Below are 3973 nucleotides of genomic sequence, written 5' to 3'. Positions count from 1 at the left end.
TTTTCATGTTATATCGGTGAACACCACAGTGAGATGGGTTGAGGAAGGAAAGATGGATGTGAGAAAAAGAGAGACTGAGATAAATAGTCCCAGTGCATCCTTAACCCACCAGCCGGAGGGAGCGGAGACCCTCACTCACCAGGGCTAGTCATCCCTTGAACCTCCCAGCCTTGTCCATCTGGGTCATTTTCCTTTCTAGTCTGGCCTTTGAAAATGCACTGGACCCATTAATGAATTTATTCCTGGATTATACTAGGGCAGCAGGAAGGGAGGGAGAGAGAAAGCCACACTCCAGATGTGAGCCTTGACTTGTGAATGGCTCTCCTTTTAATCCCTCTGAATGGGAAACCGAAACAGCCTTCTGTGGTCTCACTCAGGATCTGGGTCAATTTCAGCAAAATCTCTCCTCTCCCCTAACCGTCAGCCTGGCTTCCTGCTTCCATCTCTTAACACAGCAAAGACATCTCTCCCCCACCAAACACCCACAAACACAAACACATTTGTTTTGCACGTGTGTTTTGCTTGGCCCTACCTTTGCTGCTTCCATCAAAAAGGAAAGAAAGGTCATTTCCAGAAGTTCCTTCCCAAGGTGTTGGATTGAGGGGCAAGTGAGAAAGGAAGGGGTGAGGCTGGGGTGTTAAGGAAGAACAGCTGCTCCCCTCATTAAGATGTTTACCACCACAGATCCACAAGAGGAACATATCTGGGAGAGAGGATTAGGTGAGAGAGGGCTTTACTGACTAATACTCTATTACTAATTATTGCAGGATTACCTATCCTGAGACCTACTATTCAACAGTAACGACCATAAGATCACATACTTTGTAACATTCAGCAGTAAGACCCAGCCTATCCATGACTTATTAATTGAGTCTTCCCCTTAACTTTTTAAAAAATTATTTTGGTTTATTTTAACTATGCTGCCGGCTGTTTGGCTCTGCCTGGCCCAGCCTAAGAATTTCTGACCCCTCTCCCCGGACTCCCAGCACCTGGGTGTTTCCTTAGAAAGATGTTGACCAAGGAGTCGTGGGGAGGTTGGAGAAAATAAGAAAACATGTCTTCCCCAGTCTGGGTGTGACAGCTTCCCTTGTGGGGGAAACACTATGATGGTTTTGTTCAATTTCCTTTTTTAATGGAGAGGAGATGCAGGGTGATGGGGGTAATTTGAGATACCTGGTTTACCAGAGTGATGGGAAAAGGACAGGGCAAACAGCTCAGAGGGCCCTTCTCTTCCGTAAGAAATCCAAGATCTCTCTGTAGTGCCCCAGGATGGGCTGGTGGAGCCCTGCCAGAGCGCTAGGGTCGCTTTAGAGAGGGGGTCCCCACAGCAGAAGCTCTCTTCCCCTTGAGAGGAAAGAGCAGAGGCTGAGCTGAGCCTTGGCCGACTGGGTAGCACCCTGGTGGGTTGGCAGGGTGTGTCTGTCCAGGCTCTTCCCTGGAATCACGTTTCTGATGAGGCTGCCTTGCCTAGAACCCCCTCCAAAGCGGAGGGGCAAAAATCGAACTTTGACACAAAAGACTAGTGACATAATTAGGACAGAATTTTATTTGTGCCCCTCCTGCCCCTTTAAATTTTATCCAAGGGGGGAAGCTTTTCCCTTGACCTAGATAAAAATTCAGCAGATCTCCGTGTTGTTTTGGTTCATTTTTATATAATAAACAGAGCTACACTACCTTTAGGTCTCAAACACGATCTTAATTTAGGAATGAAAGCGCCCAGTCCAAAACATTAAACTGTTTCTATCCACAAAGTTTTTATTTTTTTATTTTTTACATCTTTATTGGAGTATAATTGCTTTACAATGGTGTGTTAGTTTCTGCTTTGTAACAAAGTGACTCAGTTATACATATACGTATGTTCCCATATCTCCTCCCTCTTACGTTTCCCTCCCTCCCACCTTCCCTATCCCACCCCTCTAGGTGATCACAAAGCACTGAGCTGATCTCCCTGTGCTATGCCACTAGCTATCTATTTTACGTTTGGTACTGTATATATGTCCATGCCTCTCTCTCGCTTTGTCACAGCTTACCCTTCCCCCTTCCCGTATCCTCAACTCCATTCTCTAGTAGGTCTGTGTCTTTATTCCTATCTTACCCCTAGGTTCTTCATGACATTTTTTTTTCTTCAATTCCATATATATGTGTTAGCATACGGTATTTTAACCCACAAAGTTGAGGCCGTTTGTGTAGTAATAGATAATGCAGTGATATATAACCTGAACAAAGGGCCAAAGCAGATTTAATTCACGACTTCCCGTATTTGGCCGCGTCCAAATGAGTCTTCACACTGTCTGCTTAGGTCGCATCTCCACAACTACTTGGGGGTGTTTAGCTAATCTCAGAAATCCTCTTTCAAGTCTTATCTCTCTGTTTCCCCTGCCTCTCTGCTCCAGAGTTGAATTCCTTTCTCTTGGTTCAATTGCACTCAACATGTCCTTATTGAAATTCACAATATGGCCATGGAAGCAGGCTGGGTGTTGTAAAGCAAATCAGAGATGAGTATGGTCCTCGATTTCAAGCTATCTGTATCTCTATTATCTATCTAGCTACCTTCCTACCTACCATTTATGTATAGATAGATAAATGGTGTAGTAGATGCTATTTATATATGGGCTAGATGGACAGATAGATAGATAACCGACAGACAGACGCACACACACACACAAACACACACACACACACACACACACACAGACAAAGATAAAGATATATTCCAGTGAGAGTAGATGGGGAGAAGAGGCTAAAAGAAGTAATGGATGGATAAAATAGAGGATATTGGCACATATGCTTTACAGAGACATAAGCAAAGCATCTGAGTGTGGAGGAAAGGAGATATTAGTACATCCTGCTGGGGGGATCATGACCTAGCAAGCTCTTCGTGATCTGCTTTCCTCCGCCTCTCTACCCCAATCTCACAGACTCTTCCTCAGCCCTCTGTGTCAGCTACATTCACTTTCTTTCAGTTCCTCCAACCAGCCCTGTCCCTTCCACCCCAGGACCTTGGGACATACACTTCCCTCCACCTGGAATAGGTTTTCTTCCTCATCATCACCTCAGAAAGCTTCCTTGGGTCCTAGGTGGGGTCAGATGCCTCACTGTTCTCACAGCACCCTATATTCTAGACGCACCCCTCACAACTGTAGTTAAACAACCAACATAAAATTAGGTGCTCAGAGAGTTTTCTTTCCCCAGAGGGAGTATGTCTGTCTTGGTCATCAGTAGACTCCCAGACCCGGGAACAACATCTTGTATCAATACATGGTAGGTACTCAATGAATATTTCTGAAGGGATTAATAAAGATGGCATTTAAAATTCTCTTCCTCCTCCCTTCCCTTTCCTCTCTCTTCCAGCCCAGCTCTGCTTTCTTTCGATGCCTTACTTCTCATAATGTTCTTTCCTCTTGGTCTGCATACCTTGAGTCCCCTTGTGGTCTGCTAGGACCAGTCCCATGAATTGAGAGATCGCTCATTTGTTTTCCTCTGGTTACCTCATTCTGGGGGATGTAATGTAGGTGTTGCAAGTAATTCATTCAAAGGTATCATTTGGAGTTTGTCTGAGAGGAGATGGTACTCAAATTGTGATGTGAGGACTGGAGCATTACCACCACAGGGGGTGCTTATTTGAGTCTAAGCCCACCTGGGGGGTGTCAATCCTGCATTTAAACAAGATCCTCAGGTGATGATGCATGTCAAGCACCTCTGTAAAAGAGCTGAAATCCCAGGATCGGTTGGGCAGAGAAGAAAGCAGGTTTCAGCTAGGTGATGTGTAGCCATGGCTGACACGTGTAACATCTGAGAGAAATTTGACAAGAAACCTATGAAAGCTAGTAAATGTCTGGAAAGCAGAGTTAAGGAAGTACCACATTAAAGGTTTGACTTACATGCTCTTCTGGGACTATGTATGTTGTACTCGTATTCTTCAGGGAGCAGTCTCCCCACGGCCACTGGAAGACAAGGTCCAGGGAACTCTTTC

Source organism: Lipotes vexillifer, unplaced genomic scaffold (genome assembly GCF_000442215.2).
Source record: "Lipotes vexillifer unplaced genomic scaffold, Lipotes_vexillifer_v1.1 scaffold395, whole genome shotgun sequence".
NCBI lineage: Eukaryota > Metazoa > Chordata > Mammalia > Artiodactyla > Lipotidae > Lipotes > Lipotes vexillifer.
Note: the sequence above shows the minus strand (reverse complement) of the source record.